At 42.7% G+C, this 13,893-nt stretch overlaps 1 protein-coding gene across 1 annotated transcript in view; it reads right to left on the bottom strand.

The window, feature by feature from the left end:
* The window catches only part of ahrra (aryl-hydrocarbon receptor repressor a), a 178,810-nt gene that overhangs the window by 129,492 nt on the left and 35,425 nt on the right, over positions 1-13,893 (bottom strand). The window lies entirely within an intron of this gene.

Raw genomic sequence — 13,893 nt, 5'->3', positions numbered from 1 at the left:
AATAGATTTAGATGTCCTCCTGCTCCCATAGCAACACCAATAGCAGTTTGAGCTTGCAGATTAGTTAGATGCATTTGACATATAGCTAACTGTTTTCTGGATGGGTCTCTACATGCACTGTCTCTACATGCACTTGGGAGATTGCCAATATCAACTGTTCTGCACTTCATTCCTGCCAAAGAATTTGTCAGCAGGGGGATTCCCTGTGACAATAACAGATTACTATCCAGTTCACCTGCTTTATAGGCAGAGGAATTTGTTTGATTTTCCCACTCTTGCTGCACCCAGATGACCCACTGCAGCTGGAGCACATTAGGAAAAGTTTTGTTTAGTTTAGTTTAGAGATACAGCGCGGAAACAGGCCTTTCAGCCCACCGAGTCCGCACCGACCAGCGATCCCCGCACATTAACACTATCCTACACTAGGGACAAATTTTACATTTATACCAACCCAATTAATCTTACAAACCTGTACGTCTTTCGAGAGTGGGAGGAAACCAAAGTTCTCGGGGAAAACCCACGCAGGTCACGGGGAGAACGTACAAACTCCGTACAGGGAATACCTGTAGTCAGGATCGAACCCGGGTCTCTGGCGCTGTAAGGCAGCACGCCTATCTCTGCACCACCGTGCCACCCGTGTTAGTTTCATGCTTTCTGTAAATCCATTTCTCACAATGACATCGAGAAAATATATATTTCTGCAAAAGAAGGTCTTGTTTTCTTCGATTGGGACAGTGTGTCCTGAACAGTTAGCGAATGACATGATCCTTTCCTTAATGGTATCCATTCTTGCTTCAGTTTCCCTCCCTCCACCTCCTCCGAATACCTGCACATCCAAATCTCTGCTGCATTTAGCTTAATTCAAACTAGGTTCCCCTCATCTTTCACTCACCATCCTAACTTGACTACCGGTACAACTCAACAATGCCTCAAACTTAAATTCTCGCCCTTACACAATATATTTTTTACCATGGCTTTCTCCATCTCCATATTTCCCTCCAGTCTGTAGACCTTTGCATTCCTTCAATTCAAAATTATTCTCATTTTATTTATGCTCTGGAATTTCCCCTTTTAACACATCTAACTCTCAATCTTCACTCCTTCAAAACACTACTTTAAAACCACTTCTATGAATAAGATTTTGGTAATATCTCTTTCCGTGACTTGGTGTGAAGTCTTTATTCTGATATTTCTCCTGGAAAGCACTTTGGGTTATTTTGCTATCTTGAAGATGCTAGTTAATTGGAATCTGTTATTTTTTGTTCCACCCGGGATCAGAACCCTTGCATTCTGATGTCTAACTCTGTGCTATCTCCTTATGATATTTATTCATTGAACTTTTCAGGAGTAGCGCACACCTCCAGATTCAGGGACAGCTTCTTCCCAGCTTTTAACAGGCAACTGAATCATCCTACCACAACTAGAGAGCAGTGCTGAACTACTATCTACCTCATTGATCGGATTTTGTTGGCTTAACCTTGCGCTAAACATTATTCCCTTATTGTCTATCTATACACTGTATTGGCTTGATTGTAATCATGTATTGTCTTTCTGCTGACTGGATAGCTCACAACAAAAGCTGTTCACTGTACCTCGGTACACGTGAAAATAATTAAACTGAAACTGAGTATATTGAGAGGGAAGCTGGTCAAAGGGCCTAGTCCTGTTGCTTTGAGCTATCATTTGTTTTGACCCATGAGATATGCTATTATTGAATTTTAAGAGTCACAAGATAAAAAAGATGACCTGCTGATATCACGCAAGGTCAACATTTCTTTTTCAGGGATAGCCATGCCTGGAGAAACTGTGCATCTCAGCAAATAGTCAGTGATGTTGGCTGAACATTTGTTATCGAAACAATTTGGCAACCTCTAGGTGCAGCAAACACGTTGAGCTCCTGAATCCACTGGGATTCTCCTGCCTAGGTCACTCTACTGCTAAAGGAGCTTTGGCATAAATATAGGCCATAAGATGGGACCAATGTGCCAGCGGCACGGTGGCGCAGCGGTAGAGTTGCTGCCTTACAGCGCTTACAGCGCCAGAGACCTGGGTTCGATCCTGGCTATAGCTGCTTGTCTGTACGGTGTTTGTACGCTCTCCCCGTGACCTACGTGGGTTTTCTCCGAGAACTTTGTTTCCTTCCACACTGGAAAGATGTGCAAGTTTGTAGGTTAATTGGCTTAGTATAAATGTAAAAATTGGTCCTAGTGTGTGTAGGTTAGTGTTAATGTGCGGGGATCGCTGGTCGCTGCAGACTTGGTAGGCCGAAGGGCCTGTTTCCATGCTGTATCTCTAAAGTAAACTAAAGCTAATCTAAACAATCCAAGATTGGTTGACCACAATCTGCTGGCCTCTGTTACTCATGAAATTACATTATTTCCACAGGATTCTGCTCCAAATCTCTACTTGGGGTTGGAAATGCATAGAACAGTTAATCATGCTGCCCTGAACACTATTAATATTATTATGGTATTGATTTTCCTTCACATTGCTGTACTTTCAGCCTTTGTATGATACATTGCGAACTTTAAGTCAGTTAAGTCGTGTTCACTTGAAGCAATGAACAACAAATAACCTGAAACCAATGGGCAATTTAATCACTTCAAAACTTTTGTTAAAGATACTCTATTGCATACTTGTTCATGAGTTTAAATAAAAACATTAATCAGTCCACAACGCAGGAGAAACTGTTAATTATAAAAACATCTGGGCATACATTGTGCTTTCTAATTGGGGTTCTGTAGAAACTGGAGACTGGTTGGCATGGAACGGTTCTCAATCAAAGACAGATTTATAATTTAAGGCTTTGCTTGCTGGAATAATAAAAGAATGGAACATGAATAAAAGTGCCAAAGAAAGGGGTCTTGTTTACAACGAAAGAATAATATGCAAGAAAAATTAAAATTACTGGTCAGGGTCAAGTCAATTAATATCCAGCTTCGTTATGGGTAGAGGTTAATTATCGAATAATTGTACAATAATACAGATGATTACATGCGGGAGGATGAAAAAATTGTGAAAGGTTGGTGCACCTATTTATACCGACCATTCAATATAATACAATCAACCTGCACACCCAAGCAGCCAAGAGTACCTTACCAACAATTGCATTTATTTGGCACCTCTTGTATCCCTTTCAGATTGTCCTGATGTGGTTCACAGTTAATAAAGTGTAGTCATTGTAAGGCAGGGGCCCTGTAGCGACCATGTTGTCAGAGTTTACGTTTCCAGATAAACATACTTGCCATTTTTAAATACTTAATACCAAATACTTGACACCAATCCTCAAGAATCTAATTGACTTAGATTTTCAATACTCCTGAAGACTCCTAATATTCAGAACCATGCATAGGTTAAATAAACAAATAACACACAAAGATATTTAAATAAATTACCTGAAAACATGGTTAAAAGTTATCATTATTGCTGCAACACAGTGCGAGAGCTTTTATCCTTCCCTTTCTTCTTTATAGCCTAAGTTAGCTGTTGACATCATTTTCTTAAAAGTTACCCCTCAGATTCCTATTAAATCTTTTCCCTTCACCTTAAACCTATGTCCTCTGGTTCTTGATTAGACAATAGACAATAGGTGCAGGAGGAGGCCATTCGGCCCTTCGAGCCAGCACCACCATTCAATGTGATCATGGCTGATCATTCTCAATCTGTACCCCGTTCCTGCCTTCTCCCCATACCCCCTGACTCCGCTATCCATAAGAGCTCTATCTACCTACTCTGCAAGAGACTGTGCATCTACCCAATCTATTCCTCTCATGATTTTATACACCTCAATAAGATCACCCCTCATCCTCCTGCACTCCAAGGATTAGAGTCCCAGCCTACTCAACCTCTCCCTATAGCTCAGTCCCTCTCGCCCTGGCAACATCCTTGTAAATCTTTTCTGTACCCTTTCCAGCTTGACAACATCTTTCCTATAACATGGTGCCCAGAACTGAACACAATACTCTAAATGCGGCCTCACCAACGTCTTATACAACTGCAACATGACCTCCCAGTAGAGCCAGGAAATTGAGCAAAACACAAAGCAATTCAATGAGTCAGGCAGCAACAGTGGAGGAAATGAATAAACAATGTTTTAGGTTGGGACCATTCATCAGACTGATTGCTAGCACCTCCGACAGCCAGGAAATTGATGGCCTGAGTATTGGCAGCAATTTAGAGATGTCTGCATTCATGTTTAAACAAAACCACTGACATTATTAAACAGGTAAATAAAAACCCCTCCTCTAAAAAAGCAATTGGTTGTTTCTTACTGAATCCACTGCACTCAGCCATTACATAACGGGAAGGAAAACTAGAGGGTTCAGTATAATTAAGGCCATTTTGTCAGATGCAAGCATCTCTGTAAAGGATCAAAAGACCTGGGGTGCCCGAGACATCCAAAGATGTCTTGTCCTTGGTAAAAAGGTTTGTCTTAAGACTAGAAAATTTGGAATAAGGCTGAATGTTCACTATTTCAAATGGATATCATGACCAAAACATGGTCTGCCCTGCCTTTATAATGACTTGATGGGGCGGTGGGAAGTCATCAATCGTATTTCTGATTGTATGCAATATTCATGCTTCAAGAGAGAGAACAACGGTTATAACTTTTTTTTAAATTGTATGCTCAACTGAGAATAAAAACTAAGAGACACAAGGAACTGCACATGCAGCAATCTTGAGCAAAACACAAAATACTGGAGGAATAAGGGTCCAACACAAAACGTCATCTGTACATTAACTCCACAGATGCTGTCTGACCTACTGAGTTACTCCAGCACTTTGTGTTTTGTTTGAGAATAAAAATACCTAATTGTTCCCCTTGCCATTATAAATGCAATACTTTTTTTTGTAGCGGGTACATTATTTGATTGAAAATTTGCATACACAAAATCTTGGAAATTATTCCATGGTCTCAGTGGGTCCAGATGCAGGTATCCAGTCACAGTTCACTGCCTTTCTAAAATTACACAAAGGGACATCATTTTTGGTGGTGATTTTAGTTCAAAGCCAATATTTAGGAAGTTTAATGTCCTCATCGTTCTGAGTTACAATTAATGTTTAAATTTGCAATGAAAATAAACACCTGGACTAAGTAAGCATGAGGTTATTTCATGATTCAAAATATATCCAAAAGACCCAAGAACATCAGTCAAACAAGAATAGCCTGGCGATATTTACATGACCAGTATGATTTGCAATAATGTTTGAATATTAAAAAATTTTGCCCCACTATTCCCCTGCTTACTTCTTTCCCACTGCTAATTAGCGTACACTTTGAAGATAGGAGTCAAAGTGAGTCACAGCTAATTTCACAGGAGGCGAGTCTCACCACTCAACCAGCCTCTGACCTGCTATTGAAGTCACAATAATTATGTGGCTACTACAGTTAAACTCCTGATCAAAGGTGAGCCCCAAGATATCAATGGTGTGTTACTCAGAGATGGGAACGCCATTGAGTGTCAAGCAAGAGTTGTTTGAAGAAAGGTTCTCTCAGGATGCCAGGCAACATTTACTAGCCACCATCACAGACCAAACATATAATTATTATCAAAAGGACACAAAGTAACTCAGCAGGACAGGCAACATCTCTGGAGAAAGGTGACATTTCGGGTTGGGTTCTTTCTTCAGACATCTTCATCTAGTTACTATTGCAATGTTAGAATTAAAAATATTGATGCGTGTAAATTTACTACTGTGCTTTCTGCACTTTAAAAGTTTTTCATTGACTGTGAAGTTTATGGAATGTCTTGAACACCATAAAAATGCAAGTTCTTTTTTTACAACCAAGTTTGCTGCTGCCTTTAACTCCGTCTAGTAAGTAGCAGGGCATTCCTTGCATCCTGCAGTTCCTCGTTGTTTATCTTCAATATCCACAATACCGGTTGCTGTTTAATACCTGCCACAGACTATCTCTAATTATAACTGCAGAGAGTTTTGTCAACTTTATTGGCTTTTGCTGTAATTCGTTGGGAAACAAACTAAAAAGATAAAATGGAAGTTTGTTATTTTCAGGTACTGACTTTAAACAAATGGCAATAGTAATCTCCCGACAAACACCAAGATTATAAACAAGCTCTAATGTGTTCCCTCAGGCAAGAAAACTTGGCAGATAACTGTAAATATCAGGGCTATAAATACTGATCACACAACTGGCACTGGCTTTGTTGGACTTTGCCTTCCTCTACTCCAACAGTCATTTGAGATAATGAATTGTTGGCTAATCATATTAATCTTTCTCCATCCATCTCTGCAAGACTCATGGAAACCCCACATGATGGAACACTTTGGGAACCACAGGCCAATGTCACCTATTCTTCCTGAGGAAGAAACATGGCAGGTCTCCAATTATCCATATATAATAGAATTCTATTTCTGGAGGGAATCTAATATTGCTTTCCCTAGGAGCTTTAGACTTTGGACTTTAAAGATACTGATTAACTGATTGTATAAGTTGACGTTCATTGGAATCCCAAGACTCCCTCTCTTCAACGCCAAGATGACATGCGGTATTGGTTTTCCCTGACTCAATCATGGTCAAGGCTGCATTAATTATGCAGCCCAAGCAGTGTTCAGACAATGTAGACAGGCTTTTTTAAAAATGTGAACCATTGAGTGATTGCCGCGGTTGAATATTATTATATTAGCATGCACTTGCAGGAATTTATGACTGCTTCAGTTTGTGATTGGATATATCATTCCCTTCTGAGTTAATAGAAATGAAGCACATAATTTAGGGTGCTAGTTTAGTGCTGACGGAGTTGGATGTGGCATTAAACCATGATGATGTTTACTCCTTCCTGAGGAAGTTGTAATGCCCTCACAAATGTTCTGAGATACAGCATCTATCTATCTATCTATCTATCTATCTATCTATCTATCTATCTATCTATCTATCTATCTATCTATCTATCTATCTATCTATCTATCTATCTATCTATCTATCTATCTATCTATCTATCTATCTATCTATCTATCTATATACTAAAACTCTCGTTTGTTTGTTTGTTTGTTCCTGAACTACAGCCAAAACGGTACACGATAGCGTGACAATTTTAGGCCCACCTTACTCACCGTCGTCCCTTTGGTGCTAATGGAAGAAGTTTCATTGAAATCAGTGTTATATTTTTTAAGTTATTCACATTTTAAAGTTTAAATCTGTCTCCGAGGGAGGGAGGGAGGGGGGGAGGGAGGGGGGATGAGGGAGGATAAGAGGGGTTGAGGGGGATGGAGTGGGGGAGTGAGGGGAAGGGGAGGGGGGTGGAGGGGAGTGTGTGGGAGGTGTGGAGGGAGTGGGGGGGGGAGTGGGTGGAGGGATGGGGAAAGGGAGGGGGAGGGGCATAGGGGGGAGAGGCGGGTGTGGGGGGAGTGGGAATGGGGGGAATGTTACGGAGAGTAGCCCGGACCGCAGGAGAGGCCCTCAGGAGAAACAGTGCCGAGGTCAGTGGCTTTTCCCTGTCCCCCCTCACCCGCCCAAGGCCCTGGGGCACACTCCCCGCCCGGCAACGGGTCCACGGTTCGGTAGGGTTGCTGAGCCCGCAGGAGAGGTTTCCACCCAATGGGGGTCGCCTCGCCCACAGGACCGTCCGCAGCAGATTTGCACCCAACGGATGCACACCCATCTAGTAATATATAAACTGGAAGTGATTTATTTTGCTCGCTGAACTACGCTGCAATTTCTTTCTGTGTTGAGACTTTAAGATGGCAGAAAGAATATTTCAGACTGTGTGAGACTCTTTTGTCCATATACACAGACAGAATGGCATGTCCCAGCTTAAAAATATGCTACACTTCTTTTTTTTAAGCAACAATGAGATAGAGATCAATATGCATATTTACTGACAAACAACTATAAATCTGGTGTAGTTGAGTCTTCCTGATTTTGATATTGATTTCACATTTGAACTGGTAGTCCTGGATTTGAACAAGATTTTAGATCTTAACGACCAGGAAAGCACACCAACAGCTCCACTTCCTTGGAAGGCTTAGGACATGCAGCATACAACTCTCACCAACTTCTACAGATGCACCAGAGAAAGCATTTTATCAGGTTGCATCACAGCTTGGATTGGGAACAGCTCCGTCAAAGACCGCAAGAAATTGCAGCGAATTGTGGACGCAGCCCAGACCATCACACAAACCAACCTCCCTTCTATTGACTCTATTTAAACCTCACGCTGCCTCGGCAAAGCCAGCAGTATAATCAAGGACGAGTCGCACCCTGGCCACTCCCTCTTCTCCCCTCTCCCATCAACCAAAAGGTATAGAAGTGTGAAAACGCACACCTCCAGATTCAGGGACAGTTTCCTCCCAGCTGTTATCAGGCAAATAAATCATCCTACCACAACCAGAGAGCAGTGCTGAACTACTGTCTACCTCTGGTGACCCTCAGACTATCGTGGATTGGACTTTACTGGTTTAACTTTGTACTAAACCTTATTCCCTTATCATGTACCTATACACCGTAATAGCTCAATTGTACTCATTTATTGTCTTTCTACTGACTGGATAGCACGCAACAAAAGCTTGTCACTGTACGTCGGTACACTTGACAATAAACTAAACTGAACTGAAACACTGCCAGCCAGGTGAGGCCTTGGTGCTTGTTGGTGAATTCTGTTGCTGCTTAAGTGGTTATTGTAGTAACAGCATATTATAGCCTTCCCTTCAATAGTCAATAGTCAATAGTCGTTTATTTGTCACATACACATAAATGTGTAGTGAAATGAAACATTACCCGCAGTTGAAACACTAAGACCAATAAGAATAATTCAATAAAAATGCAATAACACATACAATCATACACTAACACCAAACAAAAGAAACATCCATCCCAGTGAGTCCCCTCCAGTCCCTTCTCACTGTGATGGAAGGCCAAAATGTCTTTTCTCTTCCCCTGCCGTCTTCTCCCGCGGTCAGGCTGTTGAACTTGCCACGTCGGGGCTCCCGACATTGGAGCGCTCGCTGGGCGGTGAAAGGTCCACGGCGGGCCGACCCAAGCCCCGCGATTCAGGGCGGGCGAACACGCTGCCTCTGCCGCTGCCGGAGCTCCCGATGTCGGCCCCCACCCAGGGGCCTGCGGGCTTCCCACGTCCACGCGGCCCGCGACGGAGCCTCCGGAGACGAGTCGCAGCCGCACCCGCAGCATCGGCAGGCGGCCAGCGCCGCAGGTGGTGAGTCTGGGCCGCGGGCTCTGTGAACCAGAGCCCCAGGTGGTCCCAGGTGCATGGCCGGTGGTAGGCCGCAGCGGGAACGGAGACACGACACAGAAACAAAGTTCGTGTCTCCGTTCGGGAGAGAGAATTTTTTACAGTTCCCCCCCCCCCCTCAACATACAAACACTACACCATATTAAAACTACAATTCATACAAATTCATACAAAAACAACAAAAAACACAAAAGACAGACGGACTGCAGGCAAGCCGCAGCTAGTGTTTCCATTAGCGTTACTTACATTTTTATTTCTGTACATGTGACAATAAACTATACTAAATTAAATTTTGGAACTTCATAATCATGTTGTTCAACATCTGGATTTGATTCATTTCCAACAGAGATTACTTGATCTACATGGGTACTTCTGAATGTCACCAGATACTGTAAACCTCCAATCTGTGCGCTTGACTTGCTACAGAGCGGGCGGTAAGAACACACACCTTTGTTTCAGCTGAAACTATGTTCTTCGGATTTTGTGTTCGAGATTTTTAATTTTCCGTTCAACTCTAAATCCCAATTTAGTTGAACAGGGCATAAACATGTTCTCAATTTTCTCTCCATCAGAATCCTTGTGGTGTTGGGCAGAGATGCTGTGTATTTCAGCAAGGAATTGGCCAAGAAATGTTTCGTGCTGGGTTGGAAATGTCCCTGTAACAATCCCGCTTCCGAATTTCTTTCACTACTTTGATTGATCTCTCAGCGGCGCCGTTAGATGAGAGGGAAGGAGGAGATTCCCCATTCCCTCTTTCACAAAAGTCTACATGTACACAGTCATACTGAAACAGGAGGATTACTCACCTTTTCATCTATGATGCAACTGTTATAATTATCACTGATTTGAGATTTAATATAACTAACTGGAATAATGATCCGTTTCCATGGTAAAGAAGCTGCCTCAAATCTATCTATTCTAAACACTATTCTCCGTGCTTCCTTCTTGATTTGTACACGTTCGGACAGAGCCGGCTGTACTTTTTGAGAAGGCTCCGCTCCTTCAACGTCTGCAGAAAGATGCTGCAGATGTTCTACCAATCGGTGGTAGCCAGTGCCATCTTCTTTGCTGCCATGTGCTGGGGCAGCAGGGCGAAGGCCGCGGATGCCAATAGAATTGACAAACTCATCAGGAAAGCTGGCTCCGTCTTGGGGGCGGAGTTGGATTCATGGGGGGGTAGTCGTGGAGGGGAGGATGCTCCTCAAACTGTGGAGCATCCTGGACAATACAGCTCACCCCTGCGATGACACACTGGTCAACCTGAGGAGTACCTTCAGCAACAAACCGGTTCCACTAAGATGGACAGAATACCACAGGAGATCCTTCTTCCCTGTGCCGATCAAACTGTACAACCCCTTCCCCTTCTGCCATGGGGTAGACTGAGACTGGGACTGACTCCCTCCCTCCCCCCCCCCCCCCAATCTTTGCACATCCCCAATCCTTTCCACTCGTCATTTTAATTTCATGTTTCATTTATTTTGTGGGTTTTGGGTTTTTATGAATGTTGGCAAATCAATTTCCCTCCTGGGATAAATAAAGTTCTATCACATCGTACCTAATTGTGTTCACTGTTTTGAAGGATGTGAAAAGTGAACTTACTGACTTGTTGCAACACACATTGAGACTATTCAGCCCACTGGAGTGGATAGAGTGAATGTGGAGAGGATGTTTCAATTAGTGGAAGAGTCTAGGACCAAAGGTCATAGGCTCAGAATAAAAGGACATTCCTTTGGAAAGGAGATGAGAAGGAATTTCTTTAGTCAGATAGTGGTGAATCTGTGAAATTCATTGCCACAGACGGCTGTGGAGGCCATGTCAATGGATATTTTTAAAGTGGAGATTTGTGATTAGTAAAGGTGGCAGGGGTAATGGGCAAAGGCAGCAGAATGGGGTTAAGAGGGAAAAATAGATCAGCCATGATTGAATGGCAGAGTAGACTTGATGAGCTGAATAGCCTAATTCTGCTCTTAGAACCCATGAACTTTCTCTCACATGACCATCAGCACCACTTTGCTTATTTTTCCCCACTTAACTACGCTTAAGGATAATTTACAGCCATCAATTAATCTACCAACACCTCTCTTGGATGTTGGAGGGAAATTGAGTACTTGTGGAAACCCGTGCAGTAAAAGGGAGATTGTACATCTTCAACACAAGCAGCATCTGAGTTCGGGATTGAATATGATTCCTGGAGCTGTGAGGCAGCGGTGCCAACTGCTGCACCACAGTGCAACCCATGATACCTTTCTCTTTCCCCATATCCATTAAGCGACTTGCCACTGCACCTATGCTTAACTTTAAGAAGTGCGTGCCAACTTCAATTCGCATGTGAAATCACAATGAGCAAGCAGAGTTTCACTTGCCTATTTTTCTAGTATTACTCATCTGCACCATGTTCCTCCTGGCTCCACACTCATTTCATATCCTTTACCAAAAAGTGATACAATAGCACAGCAAGGAAAAGACATCAAATAATAATGCAGCAAAAGCTATATTTTCAAGCTTAGGTGGTGCACTGCTTATGGCCTCTACTTTCTTCTTCACTGTTTGTAGGCATTGGCATCAAACCAAGATATACTAGCATGCATTTATGTTGTTTCTGTTTCACATGTGAACTTCCTTCAAAATCATGTATTTTCTCCTTTGTGCTCTTAATTAACAGGTCATCTTGCTTGCACAAACAATGATGTTCTCCTTGCAAGATTCAATCCATCATAGCCTGGAACATTTTACAAAAAGAACTACAGTCCCCAGGGTAACCCTGGTACTCCATTGGTATTTGTGCTCTTTGATGATCAGGTTTTGCTGACCTATTGTATGCAGGTATGGAAGAGATCCAATTTTATGAATACTTTTGATGCTGCTAAATCTGTTCTTTCAAAGGAAGCAGCAGATATTCTCCACTGTTTTCAGCTTGATTTGGTTTGACTTTGTAGTTTCCACACAGTCTGATATTTTTTTCAGCTTTGGGTAAAACTACCACTGCTCCGTGTTTCTGGATGGTTTTCACAAACTCACTAATTTATTCTACCCTGACTTGCTCCTTTTCGAATAGTCACCATATATCATTCTGCTCTGAATTGGCAAAAAAACAGCTTTATATCTCATCTGGTTTAATCGACAAGTGAAGTTATCTGCAAGTCTGAGTATCAGTTTTGTGTGCTTAACAGTTCAACTGAATTTATTCATCCATGGGTGCATATGTAAACCAGGCAAGTAACGTACAATCTTAAAAAAGCAAAAGCAAAAGCCTGTAAAGAAACAATGCACACCAAATTGTCTCACCCTGCTTCTGCCATTTCCTGAACTCCTGGGAACTGGTACCGGCACGGTAGCGCAGCGGTAGAGTTGCTGCTTTACAGCGAATGCAGCGCCGGAGACTCAGGTTCGATCCTGACTACGGGTGCTGCACTGTAAGGAGTTTGTACGTTCTCCCCGTGACCTGTGTGGGTTTTCTCCGAGATCTTCGGTTTCCTCCCACACTCCAAAGACGTACAGGTATGTAGGTTAATTGGCTGGGTAAATGTAAAAATTGTCCCTAGTGGGTGTAGGATAGTGTTAATGTACGGGGATCGCTGGGCGGCACAGACTTGGAGGGCCGAAAAGGCCTGTTTCCGGCTGTATATATATGATATGATATGATATGATAAACTATTAATTATAAAGTATCCTTGCAACTGCATTCAGAAATTTGATATGAAATATATATATGATATATATATATTTATATGATTTAAATATGTGATCTACCTCTCCTGGGGGGTTATCCAGAAGCCCAAAAATCGATGTGTGCACACAAAGTTTGTTTACATCACATTTTGCAAATCTATCTTCAAGCCTGACTGTCTTCAGCCAATTGTGTGGTTTGAACATTGATTCCCAAACCTTCACATGGCCCGCTACAGCAAGGCTAACCTTAGTTTGTGTTAACCTTACTCTGCCAGAAGAATTAATCAGGTCAATTACGCTCCAGATGAATGGTCCCAATTGAAAATGTTGACCATCCATTTCAATTCACCAATGTTGCTTGTCCCACTAAGTTACTTCGGCAGATTGTTTGTTGCTCCAGTCTCTTGTGACTCAGCTAGTATCGTTCACCTTGTGGTGAAGAGGCTTGCGTGCCCCCATGATTCCGAGAGCTATGCCGTCGGAAGCACCAGCTTCTGGTAGGGCCACCCATAACGGTAAGGTTGAGGATGAGGGTCCAGACTAAGAACGATCCGACCTACAAGACCTCAACGGCAAACCAGGCGGACAAAGTTATCTTGAACTCAATGGCTGTGAAGGCGGATGAAGGCTGCAACAGTTCTATCAGCTCCAATCGTCTTGGTTCCCTTGCCATTAGAATTAGTTGATTGATTTGTGAAAGACCTTGTGCTTCTTGGAGTGCAACATCAAGTACACGTTAAACAAACACACGCACGCACAGGTGTCTTCGTTCTGTTAGTAGCACAAACCTTCACTCAAAACTTTCAGCGATCAGGGAAGGGTGACAGGAACAGGCTACGTGATGGCTGGAAGCTCCTAGTCAAGAACCGGCATGGAAGCGGTGAATACTTGATGCAATCGATTCCAACGTCAGCATGCTGAATGAAGCAAAAACATCAAGCATCGAAGCCATCGTCATCCAGAACCAACTAAGATGGAGCAGTCATGTTGTTTGGATGGAAGACGAGCCTCTACC

The sequence above is a fragment of the Rhinoraja longicauda genome, chromosome 2, assembly GCF_053455715.1.
Source record: "Rhinoraja longicauda isolate Sanriku21f chromosome 2, sRhiLon1.1, whole genome shotgun sequence".
In the NCBI taxonomy this organism is placed as follows: Eukaryota; Metazoa; Chordata; class Chondrichthyes; order Rajiformes; family Arhynchobatidae; genus Rhinoraja; species Rhinoraja longicauda.
This window is presented reverse-complemented; position numbering and strand designations above follow the sequence as displayed.